At 41.6% G+C, this 14,403-nt stretch overlaps 1 protein-coding gene across 4 annotated transcripts in view; it reads right to left on the reverse strand.

Annotated features, from left to right (window-relative positions):
* The window catches only part of acer3 (alkaline ceramidase 3), a 92,532-nt gene that overhangs the window by 67,987 nt on the left and 10,142 nt on the right, over positions 1 to 14,403 (reverse strand). The gene's annotated exons all lie outside the window — the stretch shown is intronic.

Here is a 14,403-nt window from a genome sequence, read left to right on the forward strand (position 1 = left end):
CCCTTGTCATATTTTGGGTCCAGCATGTACGCTGCTGCATGCACCGGCTTCATGCAGACCTCCCTCCGCTTTTCCAATGACTTGACCACAGCAGTTTCCTCTGCTTTCAGTAGTAGGGAAGTGGGCAGGACTGTCAATCCATCCATCAAACCATCAATTTTGAAAATTCCCAGTTTATTCCCGTTTATTCCCATAAATTCCCATGGAAAGTTTCCATTTTTGAAAATTCCCGGAATTTTGCAACCCTATTCTCTGTGGATTTCTTCCGCGACCGTGCGTCATAGCGAGAAGCCACGCCTATCACATGAAACAATGGAACTGTAGCTTTCCGACAAGGTAATCCAGTGGTTTCACAGCGAAAAAAATTGATAAAGTTACAATAAAATGATGTCTACAGCTTTGCACACACATTACTTTTGGATGGATTACTCGCGAACACCGGCTCGCACAGAAATGCCACACATATCACATGAAAGCGCAGGACCAGAGCTTTTCCAGATACCACGCATTTCATTGTGCTGTCATCCCATCACACCATAAATCCAGATCAATTGTCTACAAAATAAAAACCTGACGAATTTCTTTACAATCCATTATACATATCTTGTTATCAGTTGCTTAGGCTTGCGTGTGTTTCTCCCTGTCTAGCCACATTTGTAGTCCGGCTTTCAAGATGCAAATATCTCCATATTGTCCAGTTGACACTCCATCAAGCTTTGTATGACAAGACAAGCGCACTTCACCTTTGCGCACCCAGACAACTGCAGCCTAATTATGCATGCTGACAGGGCAGTAGTCACCATATACATTGAGGGGGACACGTGCCCCCCCACCAATGCCCAAAATGTCCCCCCAGTATAAAACTGAAACTGAAAAACAAATATTATCTTGGAGGACATCATTGCACTTTGTTGACTATTTTTCTATAATCTTAGATGTAAATATTGCATGTTTCTTTCAGATAAAATACATTTATGAATGTATTTGAAAAAATACTGGCAATTATGTCCGCCTGGCACAAACCACGTTTTGGACAGCTGTGAAGTGACAGAATGTCCCATCATCATGGTTCTTATATTGCCAGATTCCAGAGAGTCTCCCCTCTTCATATATGGCAGAATATGTCAACTTCCTACTTGCTATGGTGAGATACATGTAAAAATGTAAGAATTTAGGCACACAGATTTGTTTTTTCATTGATATAAACATGAATATAAAATACAGGCACACAGAAGGAAATGGAATGATGGCAAATCTGGTTACCCCAGATTGTCCTGAAAAAAAAAAACAAGATATAGCATGTGTATGTAGCCTTTATAATGACTGTGATATGAGCTTAAAAGTAAAGGCAGTAAAAATACCCCAAAAAGGCCTAGGGTCCATAGGGTTAAAAAGTACCGAAATAAGGTACCGTTTGGTACCGATACCAAATTCCAGATACCGGTACCGGTACCGTATCGGTTCAATTATGAATGGTACCCAACCCTACTATTCACATGCTGGAATTTATCATTTACGTGACAACACCTGAACGCAACACAGGCTGAGTGTGTGTACAGTGCCGTGCTGCGCTGCTGTGCGAGAGCCGTGTTTGACTGTGCGTAACAGCAGTCTGTTGGTCATTTACACACTGTCCATAACAATAACTGTGTCAGACCAGTGCCCCCCTAATATAATGTAGGGGAACCATTGAATCAAGCTAGAAGACCTATGATACCATTTATTATTATATTGTAATCGCAATCGCGATATTGTCCATCAAAATTGCAATTGCACATTTTTATCAAATCATGCAGCACCACTAATATATTGCACAAACCTTTGATGGAAACATGATTATCATGTCCAACAGCTCTAAAATCAGTAATGTGTTCATATCTTGTGTCTATTTTTGGAATTAAGTTGTTTGAATGGGACAACAGGTTTTGGGTGAATGGGAAAGCATAGTTTTGGGTGATAGGAACAGTGCTATAAGACTTTGCCAATAAAGAAAATGATCAACCATGCAATAGAGAACCATTGTGTATGCAATGCATGCTCTAGTTTAGTGCTTCCCAATCTCTTCATGTGCGCAGAATCCTAATCAACCATAAAATAAATAAATAAATAAATATATATCTATATATATCTATATATATATTTATATATAGATATATATACAGTACAGGCCAAAAGTTTGGACACACCTTCTCATTCAATGCGTTTTCTTTATTTTCATGACTATTTACATTGTAGATTCTCACTGAAGGCATCAAAACTATGAATGAACACATGTGGAGTTATGTACTTAACAAAAAAAGGTGAAATAACTGAAAACATGTTTTATATTCTAGTTTCTTCAAAATAGCCACCCTTTGCTCTGATTACTGCTTTGCACACTCTTGGCATTCTCTCCATGAGCTTCAAGAGGTAGTCACCTGAAATGGTTTCCACTTCACAGGTGTGCCTTATCAGGGTTAATTAGTGGAATTTCTTGCTTTATCAATGGGGTTGGGACCATCAGTTGTGTTGTGCAGAAGTCAGGTTAATACACAGCCGACAGCCCTATTGGACAACTGTTAAAATTCATATTATGGCAAGAACCAATCAGCTAACTAAAGAAAAACGAATGGCCATCATTACTTTAAGAAATGAAGGTCAGTCAGTCCGGAAAATTGCAAAAACTTTAAATGTGTCCCCAAGTGGAGTCGCAAAACCATCAAGCGCTACAACAAAACTGGCACACATGAGGACCGACCCAGGAAAGGAAGACCAACAGTCACCTCTGCTTCTGAGGATAAGTTCATCCGAGTCACCAGCCTCAGAAATCGCAAGTTAACAGCAGCTCAGATCAGAGACCAGATGAATGCCACACAGAGTTCTAGCAGCAGACCCATCTCTAGAACAACTGTTCAGAGGAGACTGCGCGAATCAGGCCTTCATGGTCAAATAGCTGCTAGGAAACCACTGCTAAGGAGAGGCAACAAGCAGAAGAGATTTGTTTGGGCCAAGAAACACAAGGAATGGACATTAGACCAGTGGAAATCTGTGCTTTGGTCTGATGAGTCCAAATTTGAGATCTTTGGTTCTTCGTCTTTGTGAGACGAAAAGGTGAACGGATGGATTTCACATGCCTGGTTCCCACTGTGAAGCATGGAGGAGGAGGTGTGATGGTGTGGGGGTGTTTTGCTGGTGACACTGTTGGGGATTTATTCAAAATTGAAGGCACACTGAACCAGCATGGCTACCACAGCATCCTGCAGCGACATGCCATCCCATCCGGTTTGCGTTTAGTTGGACGATCATTTATTTTTCAACAGGACAATGACCCCAAACACACCTCCAGGCTGTGTAAGGGCTATTTGACCAAGAAGGAGAGTGATGGAGTGCTGCGGCAGATGATCTGGCCTCCACAGTCACCGGACCTGAACCCAATCGAGATGGTTTGGGGTGAGCTGGACCGCAGAGTGAAGGCAAAGGGCCAACAAGTGCTAAACACCTCTGGGAACTCCTTCAAGACTGTTGGAAAACCATTTCAGGTGACTACCTCTTGAAGCTCATCGAGAGAATGCCAAGAGTGTGCAAAGCAGTAATCAGAGCAAAGGGTGGCTATTTTGAAGAAACTAGAATATAAAACATATTTTCAGTTATTTCACCTTTTTTGTTAAGTACATAACTCCACATGTGTTCATTCATAGTTTTGATGCCTTCAGTGAGAATCTACAATGTAAATAGTCATGAAAATAAAGAAAACGCATTGAATGAGAAGGTGTGTCCAAACTTTTGGCCTGTACTGTATATATATACATATACATATATATATATATATGGATTAGCTTGCTTTTGCTAGGTGTGTTTTATTTTTTTTGTGCATCATTGTTGCTAGCTGGACTAGCCAGCTAACAAAAAGCACCAAGTTTACACTAATACACAATTCAACCCAACCCTTACTAATCCTGACTATGCATTGTTTTAACCTCAGTTAATTTTTTTTTTTTTTTAAATCAAGCATTTTTGTTAAACCCGATCAAATGTATTCAATAGATTTCAGACTTAAATATTTTTTTTAAATCTAAGTCAAATGTGTTCAATGAAATTTGTAGGGCTGTAGTCAACCAAAGAAAATCTTGGTCCACTGAAGTCATACATATACATCTTCAACTAATCCATTAGTCTTGAGAAAAAAAAATCTGCACGTTATTTTTACTTCTGTGGTGGTGTGTCTGTGTCACTCTGCAGTTACACCTCCAAAACACTTGTCGGCGGTGGAGGACTCTGTTAAGTGCTGTAAAGTTGACTTGATTCAAAACACACATTAAATATGGCTTAATAGAGACAATTTCAAACACACGTAGGTAAATTGGCTTCACTATAAATCGCAGCATTGAAAAACACTGGTCTTTATCTCAATCAATCAATCAGTCAATCAATCAATTTTATTTATAAAGCCCAATATCACAAATCACAATTTGCCTCACAGGGCTTTACAGCATACGACATCCCTCTGTCCTTAGGACGCTCACAGCGGACACATCTGGACAAATTTCCCCCACCAGTACAACATGCTAACATTATTAGCACAAGCCTAAGGCATTTCACATTGTATAAATTATTATACAGTACAGGCCAAAAGTTTGGACACACCTTCTCATTCAATGCGTTTTCTTTATTTTCATGACTATTTACATTGTAGATTCTCACTGAAGGCATCAAAACTATGAATGAACACATGTGGAGTTATGTACTTAACAAAAAAGGTGAAATAACTGAAAACATGTTTTATATTCTAGTTTCTTCAAAATAGCCACCCTTTGCTCTGATTACTGCTTTGCACACTCTTGGCATTCTCTCCATGAGCTTCAAGAGGTAGTCACCTGAAATGGTTTCCACTTCACAGGTGTGCCTTATCAGGGTTAATTAGTGGAATTTCTTGCTTTATCAATGGGGTTGGGACCATCAGTTGTGTTGTGCAGAAGTCAGGTTAATACACAGCCGACAGCCCTATTGGACAACTGTTAAAATTCATATTATGGCAAGAACCAATCAGCTAACTAAAGAAAAACGAATGGCCATCATTACTTTAAGAAATGAAGGTCAGTCAGTCCGGAAAATTGCAAAAACTTTAAATGTGTCCCCAAGTGGAGTCGCAAAAACCATCAAGCGCTACAACAAAACTGGCACACATGAGGACCGACCCAGGAAAGGAAGACCAACAGTCACCTCTGCTTCTGAGGATAAGTTCATCCGAGTCACCAGCCTCAGAAATCGCAAGTTAACAGCAGCTCAGATCAGAGACCAGATGAATGCCACACAGAGTTCTAGCAGCAGACCCATCTCTAGAACAACTGTTCAGAGGAGACTGCGCGAATCAGGCCTTCATGGTCAAATAGCTGCTAGGAAACCACTGCTAAGGAGAGGCAACAAGCAGAAGAGATTTGTTTGGGCCAAGAAACACAAGGAATGGACATTAGACCAGTGGAAATCTGTGCTTTGGTCTGATGAGTCCAAATTTGAGATCTTTGGTTCTTCGTCTTTGTGAGACGCAGAAAAGGTGAACGGATGGATTTCACATGCCTGGTTCCCACTGTGAAGCATGGAGGAGGAGGTGTGATGGTGTGGGGGTGTTTTGCTGGTGACACTGTTGGGGATTTATTCAAAATTGAAGGCACACTGAACCAGCATGGCTACCACAGCATCCTGCAGCGACATGCCATCCCATCCGGTTTGCGTTTAGTTGGACGATCATTTATTTTTCAACAGGACAATGACCCCAAACACACCTCCAGGCTGTGTAAGGGCTATTTGACCAAGAAGGAGAGTGATGGAGTGCTGCGGCAGATGATCTGGCCTCCACAGTCACCGGACCTGAACCCAATCGAGATGGTTTGGGGTGAGCTGGACCGCAGAGTGAAGGCAAAGGGGCCAACAAGTGCTAAACACCTCTGGGAACTCCTTCAAGACTGTTGGAAAACCATTTCAGGTGACTACCTCTTGAAGCTCATCGAGAGAATGCCAAGAGTGTGCAAAGCAGTAATCAGAGCAAAGGGTGGCTATTTTGAAGAAACTAGAATATAAAACATATTTTCAGTTATTTCACCTTTTTTTGTTAAGTACATAACTCCACATGTGTTCATTCATAGTTTTGATGCCTTCAGTGAGAATCTACAATGTAAATAGTCATGAAAATAAAGAAAACGCATTGAATGAGAAGGTGTGTCCAAACTTTTGGCCTGTACTGTATATATATACATATACATATATATATATATATGGATTAGCTTGCTTTTGCTAGGTGTGTTTTTTTATTTTTTTTGTGCATCATTGTTGCTAGCTGGACTAGCCAGCTAACAAAAAGCACCAAGTTTACACTAATACACAATTCAACCCAACCCTTACTAATCCTGACTATGCATTGTTTTAACCTCAGTTAATTTTTTTTTAAATCAAGCATTTTTGTTAAACCCGATCAAATGTATTCAATAGATTTCAGACTTAAATATTTTTTAAATCTAAGTCAAATGTGTTCAATGAAATTTGTAGGGCTGTAGTCAACCAAAGAAAATCTTGGTCCACTGAAGTCATACATATACATCTTCAACTAATCCATTAGTCTTGAGAAAAAAAAATCTGCACGTTATTTTTACTTCTGTGGTGGTGTGTCTGTGTCACTCTGCAGTTACACCTCCAAAACACTTGTCGGCGGTGGAGGACTCTGTTAAGTGCTGTAAAGTTGACTTGATTCAAAACACACATTAAATATGGCTTAATAGAGACAATTTCAAACACACGTAGGTAAATTGGCTTCACTATAAATCGCAGCATTGAAAAACACTGGTCTTTATCTCAATCAATCAATCAGTCAATCAATCAATTTTATTTATAAAGCCCAATATCACAAATCACAATTTGCCTCACAGGGCTTTACAGCATACGACATCCCTCTGTCCTTAGGACGCTCACAGCGGACACATCTGGACAAATTTCCCCCACCAGTACAACATGCTAACATTATTAGCACAAGCCTAAGGCATTTCACATTGTATAAATTAGCCTAGCGGCTAGCGATCTTTCCCTCTTCTCATATAAAACCAGGGACAACAGCAACATTTAACAAAGGCAACAGCACACAATTTGGCTCAATTACAACTCACAAGATACACCGACAAACACACCGACTGTCACACTAAACACGTTTTCCAAACAAATACAACATGCTAACATTATTAGCGCCAGCCTATGGCATTTTACATTGTATAAATTAGCCTAGCGACGGGTGAAGTTTTCCTCGGTTCAAATGAAGCCAGGATAAATCCCAAAGTATAAATCCCTAAAGGATATATCACAAAGAAGACTTAAAATGCTATTTTAGTGGAGGCTTTACTGTCTTCGCAATTTATTGTTTCTTATCTGTGAAATACAAGTAAATACAAGCTTTGTTACCACTGAGGGAAAAGGTGTCAGTATACAGAAACTGACAGTAGATCTGCGTCATGGCGATGCTGAGCGTTAGGGTGGGGGAGTTCAAAAATGTGTAAACAAAGGGGGTGTTTTCAAAACACCCCCTTTGTTTACACACAGGAAATAATTTCCACAGGAAATAATGGATTAACCCTGGAAAGCTACTGATGTAGCACTTTCCTCCTTATGAAAGAAGCTAGGCAATTATTCGACCAATGAGAATTTGGTCAGATGAGAACATATCAACCAAATAATCGATTGGTTGACCAGGAGACTACAGCCCTAGAAATCTGGTGAGAGAGAATTAAGAAAGGATATGGAAGGGAGGAGGTTATTGTGACAGGGAGGACTATGGGTGGGTTAAAAATATCGACATTTAGATATTGAATCTATATTCATGTGTTATCAAACCCGTTCGTTTTTTTGTTTGGTTTGGCCCGTTAGTCTCTCGTGGTTTAGTGCTTAGCGCAACATTATTGCAGTCAGATGATCAGATCTCGCGAGATCCAGGCCATGTGCTTCAGAATGAAGAACCAACATGGCGGAAGCGGACGCTCAGCTGATGTCACCGTCACATTTAAAAGCCAATGTCTAGCGGCACTATGGCTTCAAAAAGAAAGAAAACTGTGAAGAACTGGACAAAAACAACGCTGTGTGCAAAATGTGCAAAGTGGAAGTGAACTACAACGGCAACACAACAAATCTCCGGAGCCATTTCAATCAATCAATCAATCAATTTTATTTATACAGCCCAATATCACAAATCACAATTTGCCTCACAGGGCTTTACAGCATACGACATCCCTCTGTCCTTATGACCCTCGCAGCGGATAAGGAAAAACTCCCCAAAAAAACCCTTTAACGGGGAAAAAAAACGGTAGAAACCTCAGGAAGAGCAACTGAGGAGGGATCCCTCTTCCAGGACAGACAGACATGCAATAGATGTCGTACAGAACAGATCAGCATAGTAAATTAACAGTCATCCGTATGACACAATGAGACAGAGAGAGAGAGAGAGAGAGAGAGAGAGAGAGAGAGATGCAGGTAATGACAGTAGCTTACAACACCATTATTGAAAGTAATAATATTATAGTTATAGTTCTGGCTACTGTGGTACAATATGTTGAAAGTATGTATTAATATCTGGCAGTATACATGTGTGACAATAGTCGTGTATAATAACAGTAGAAGTATGACTAATGACTAATAATGGCAGCAGCAGCTGCAGGAGGCATCTGGCAGGACCACGGCAGCAGCACAACCACACACGTCACACTATCCAGGCACCGCTGCAATATGAGTTAATCTGAGAGACAGTGGAGCACAAAGGCTCCGGAGATGAAGCCGAGTTAGTGACCTCCAGAATGGCCGAGTTAGCAAGATGCAGTAATAGAATACCAGAGAGAGAGAGAGAGAGAGAGAGAGAGAGAGAGAAGAAGAAGAAAAGGTGCCCGATGTATTATAGGGGGTCCTCCGGCAGACTAGGCCTAAGTCAGCCTAACTAGGGGCTGGTACAGGGCAAGCCTGAGCCAGCCCTAACTATAAGCTTTATCAAAGAGGAAAGTCTGAAGTCTAGTCTTAAATGTGGAGACGGTGTCTGCCTCCCGGACTGTAACAGGAAGATGATTCCACAGGAGAGGAGCCTGATAGCTAAAGGCTCTGGCTCCTGATCTACTTTTGCAGACTTTAGGGACCACGAGTAACCCTGCGTTCTCAGAGCGCAGTGTTCTGGTGGGATAATAAGGCACTATGAGCTCTCTAAGACATGACGGAGCTTGACCATTTAGAGCTTTATAAGTTAACAGTAGGATTTTAAATTCAATTCTGGATTTTACAGGGAGCCAGTGCAGAGAAGCTAAAACAGGAGAAATATGATCTCGTTTCTTAGTTCCTGTTAGTACACGTGCTGCTGCATTCTGAATTAGCTGGAGAGTTTTTAAGGACTTACTAGAGCTACCTGATAACAGAGAGTTACAGTAATCCAGCCTAGAGGTAACAAAAGCGTGGACCAATTTTTCTGCATCTTTTCGGGTCAGGATAGGCCTAATTTTCGCAATATTACGCAGATGAAAAAATGCAGTCCGTGAGGTTTGTTTTAAATGAGAATTAAAAGACAAATCTTGATCAAATATTACTCCGAGATTTCTTACGATAGTGCTAGAGGCCAGAGCAATGCCATCAAGAGAAACTATGTCATTAGATAAAGAGTCTCTGAGTTGTTTGGGGCCGAGAACAATAACTTCAGTTTTGTCTGAATTTAACATCAGGAAATTGGTGCTCATCCAAGTTTTTATGTCCTTAAGGCAATTATGGAGTTTAGTTAATTGATTACTTTCTTCTGGCTTCATCGATAAATACAACTGAGTATCATCCGCATAACAATGGAAATTTATAGAGTGATTTCTAATGATGTTACCTAAAGGAAGCATATATAGAGTAAATAGGATTGGCCCGAGCACAGAACCTTGCGGAACTCCAAAACAAACTGGTACGTAAGGACGATTCATTATGAATGTGAACAAACTGAAAACGATCAGATAAATAACATTTAAACCAACTTCGTGCAGAACCTTTTAGGCCAATTAAGTGATCCAGTCTCTGCAGTAGAATTTGGTGGTCAATTGTGTCAAACGCCGCACTAAGATCTAATAAAACAAGTACAGAGACAAGTCCTTTGTCCGAAGCAATCAGAAGGTCATTTGTAATTTTAACTAGTGCTGTCTCAGTGCTATGATGCACTCTAAATCCTGACTGAAATTCCTCAAATAAATTATTATCATGGAGAAAATCACACAGCTGGTCTGCAACTACTTTCTCAAGGATCTTTGACATAAAGGGAAGATTAGATATTGGTCTATAGTTGGCTAACACCTCTGGATCCAGGGTGGGCTTTTTTAGTAGAGGTTTAATTACAGCTACCTTAAAAGACTGTGGTACATAGCCTGTTAATAAGGATATATTGATCATATCTAATATATGAGTGTTAACTAAAGGAAAGACCTCCTTAAGTAGCCTAGTTGGGATGGGGTCTAAGAGACACGTTGATGATTTGGATGAAGAAATCACTACAGTCAATTCTTGAAGAGAAATTGGGGAGGAGCAATCTAAATATATATTAGGTTTTACAGCTGTGTTTGAGGTTAGATAGGTACTATCTGAGGACAGGAGGTCATGAATTTTGCCTCTAATAGTTAGAAGTTTGTCATTAAAAAAGCTCATAAAATCATTACTGCTAAGGGCTAAAGGAATACAAGGCTCAATAGAGCTTTGACTCTCAGTCAGCCTGGCTACAGTGCTGAAAAGAAACCTGGGGTTGTTCTTATTGTCTTCTATTAATGCTGAGTAATAGTTTGCTCTGGCATTGCGGAGGCCCCTCTTATAAGTTTTGAGACTGTCTGTCCAGATTAAACGAGATTCTTCCAGTTTGGTTAATCGCCTATTCCTTTCAAACTTTCGCGATATTTGTTTTAACTTACGGGTTTGAGAGTTATACCAAGGTAATTTTCTTTGCTTTTTTAACTTCTTTTTAAGAGGAGCTACAGAGTCAAGTGTTGTTCGCAGCGAACCTAAGGCGCTATCGACAAAATGATCAAAGTCGGTACGGGAAACCTCTGTTACTGAGGGACTTGGTATTGAATTTAATGACGGAGTAATCTTTTCCTTAAATTTTGCGAAAGCACTATCTGATAAACATCTAGTATAGTAACTGTTGCTGAGTGACGTGTGATCGAGTAAAAAGAAATCAAAAGTAATCAGATAATGATCCGATAGCGAGGGATTCTGTGGAAAGACTTTTAGGTTATCAATTTCAATTCCATATGTCAGAACTAGATTGAGGGTATGGTTAAAACAATGAGTGGGTTCATGTACACCCTGACTGAAGCCAATGGAGTCTAATAATGAGATAAACGCGGTTGCCAGGGAGTCATTATCAACGTCGACATGAATGTTAAAATCGCCTACAATAATAACTTTATCTGATTTAAGAGCTAAACTGGATAAAAGACTGGGTAAAAGACTAAGAACAAGGCTTTCAAATGAATTATAATCTAGTTTAGGTTTGGGGCTGATTAACAGACTAGAGTTAAAAATGGCTGCAACTCCCCCTCCTCGGCTGCTGCCTCGAGGAATGTGGGTATTACTATGACTGGGAGGAGTGGATTCATTTAGACTGACATATTCATCTTGACACAGCCAGGTTTCAGTGAGACTGAGTAAATCAATATGATTATCTGATATTAATTCGTTTACTAACACTGCTTTAGACGATAGAGACCTGAAATTTAACAGTCCGCATTTAATTCTCCTGTTTTGTCTTTCTGTCACAGAAGAGGTTTTAATTTTTATGAGGTTGTTATGCACAACTCCTCTTTGTTTAATTTTAGATTTAAATAATTTAGGTGGTCGGGGGACAGACACCGTTTGTATAAAACTATGAAAACTATGACTGGGTAACTGAACTAGAAGCTCAGAGAAGCGTGTAGGACTGCGTCTCCGAGTCCTGGTCTCAACTCTGGGTTGTCAGGGATTTAAATTACTAATAAAGTTTGCCAGGTTTCTAGAAATGAGAGCAGCTCCATCCAAAGTGGGATGAATGCCGTCTCTCCTCATAAGACCAGGTTTTCCCCAGAAAGTTTGCCAATTATTAACGAAACCCACATCGTTTGCTGGACACCACCTGGACAGCCAGTGATTAAATGATGACATGCGGCTAAACATGTCATCACTGGTCAGATGTGGGAGGGGTCCAGAGAAAACTACGGAGTCCGACATCGTTTTTGCATATTCACACACCGAGGCAATATTAATTTTAGTGACCTCCGATTGGCGTAACCGGGTGTCATTGCGCGTGAATAACAATCTTACTGAATCTACGCTTTAGCTTTAGCCAGCAGTTTTAAATTTGATTCAATGTCGCCCGCTCTGGCCCCAGGGATACATTTGACTATGGTCGCTGGTGTTGCTAACTTCACGTTCCTCAGAATAGAGCTGCCAATAACCAGAGTTTTATCCTCAGCGGGTGTGTCGCTGAGTGGGGAAAAGTGGTTGGAAACGTGAACAGGCTGGTGGTGAGCCATGGGCTTCGGCTTGGAGCTGTGCTTCTGGCGAACCGTAACCCAACCTCCCGGCTGAACGGGAGTTACCGGAGGACAGTTAGCAGAGGCTAAGGCTATGCTATGTGGCTCCACACCGGCTACAGGGGGCTGGCTAACTACCACAGCTACTGAATGGTTTTCCATGGTGCGGAGCCGCGCTTCCAATTCACTAAGCCTCGCCTCCAACGCAGCAAATAAGCTACACTTATTACAATTACCACTGTCGCTAAAGGAGGCAGAGGCATAACTGAACATTTGGCACACCGAGCAAGAGAGAGCAGAGGGAGAAGCCATCGCTAACTGTAAAGCTAATGTAGCTACCAAGACTGGTAACGTGCAAACAACAGCTAAGAGATTAGCGAGAAAGTCGTAGAAAGGAGGAGAGCTATAACGTTAAGTGCTTAAACAGAACCAGTGTGGGTTAAGACTTGAAGTAGACGTTAAAGCAACGTTAAAGCAACTGAAGTGAGAAAGCAGGCTAGTAGAATCCACCAGAGCAGTACAGAGACGCTGTCACAGAAACACCAGAAATGACACAACTCGCTTACCGCAATACGTCAGCACATCAACCCAATTTGACAAGGCATCACCCAGAGCATACTCAACAACAACCAGGAAACAAGTCACTGCAACAACCCTCGCTGGAGAAAGCATTTGGGACGAAGTTTCAGTCCACGTCTCCACATGCAGAGAAAATCGCTTCAGCTCTGGCAACTTTTATCTGCAAGGATCTCCGACCATACAGCTAGTCGAAAATGTAGGCTTCAGACATCTCGTCAAGACACTGGAACCATGCTATGCGATACCGACATGGAAACAACTGAGGCAAGTGACAATCCCAAAGAGGTACACAGAGCTTAAAAACAACATCGCAACTGCACTGAAATCAGCAGAGAGAGTTGCTATCACTTGCGAAAGCTGGACAAGCAGAGCTATGGATTCCTACTTGACCATCACTTCTCATTACATCAACAGTGACTGGTGCCTCATGTCCCATGTTTTACAAACGCAGGTGATTGAAGCCAGCCACACCGTGAGTCATCTTGTTGAGCTGTTGACCGAGGCTCTTCGAGAGAGGGAGCTAAAGGACAAAGACCCAGTCATCGTTACAGACAACGCGGCCAACATGGTCCGGGCAGTGGCCTTGATGGAGTTGCATGTTGGCTGTTTCGCCCACACGCTGAACTTAGCCTAACAAGTAGCAGTCAGAATAACCTCTGTTGCCCGACTGCTTGGCCGAGTGAGGCGGATTACAGCCTTGTTCCATCGGAGCACAACGGCAAGCAACATGCTTAAGAGAAGCAAAAGATTCTGGAGCTGCCTCAACACAAGTTGGTGATCGACGTGGTGACCCGCTGGAACACTTCTTGGAGCAACAACCAGCGATCACAGGTGAATACCATTAGGGGCGCATATGCGTGTGCTGACCCTAGGCACTCTTATGGCTAGGTAGCTTGGCTGGCTAGGTAGCTTGACTGGCTGGCTGGCTGGCTAGGTAGCTTGGATGGCTAGGTAGCTTGGCTGGCTAGGTAGTTTGGCTGGCTGTCTAGGTGCTAGCTTGGCTAGCTAGTTAGCTTGGCTGGTTAGGTAGCTTGGATGGGTGGGCGGAGCTTGGCTGTGTGGGCGATGTGTGTCTGACTGCAGGGTGTCCTGCATGGCGGTGTAGGCCTGGTCTCATCTCAGACCGACAGAAAGACAGACAGACAGACAGACAGATATAATATGTTTAATGATGTTTGTCTGTCTATGTCCCAGTGCCAAAGATGAATTTCAATTTAATATTAATTGGACAATAAAGTTTTTCTTATCTTATCACAGCAACTCTGCTCTCATCTGAGGTGTGCAGGAACAAACGAGACCTCTGCACCCT

This window comes from Epinephelus fuscoguttatus, linkage group LG12, assembly GCF_011397635.1.
Source record: "Epinephelus fuscoguttatus linkage group LG12, E.fuscoguttatus.final_Chr_v1".
In the NCBI taxonomy this organism is placed as follows: Eukaryota; Metazoa; Chordata; class Actinopteri; order Perciformes; family Serranidae; genus Epinephelus; species Epinephelus fuscoguttatus.